This window comes from Myotis brandtii, unplaced genomic scaffold (genome assembly GCF_000412655.1).
Source record: "Myotis brandtii unplaced genomic scaffold, ASM41265v1 scaffold147, whole genome shotgun sequence".
Taxonomy (NCBI): domain Eukaryota; kingdom Metazoa; phylum Chordata; class Mammalia; order Chiroptera; family Vespertilionidae; genus Myotis; species Myotis brandtii.
In genome coordinates, this window is record NW_005355292.1 from 481604 (window position 1) to 481856 (window position 253).

Consider the following 253-nt stretch of genomic DNA (forward strand, 5'->3'; position numbering starts at 1 on the left):
TGTTCAACGTAAGAGAAGATGCTAACGATAGGTTTGTGGAAGCGACCAAATAGTGTACAGAAGCAATGGCTAAGCCTCCTTCAGGGAGACACAGCTTTGGGTGTGAATCCTCCGTCTCCTTTACTTCCTACAAGAAAATAAAACTACCTTTTGACAACCGTGTCTCCTTTTTGAATAGAACCCCCCAAGCAAACCCCTTAAATGTGGTAACAATTTCACATTGTGTTTGATTTTTATTTATTATTTTCTTTTA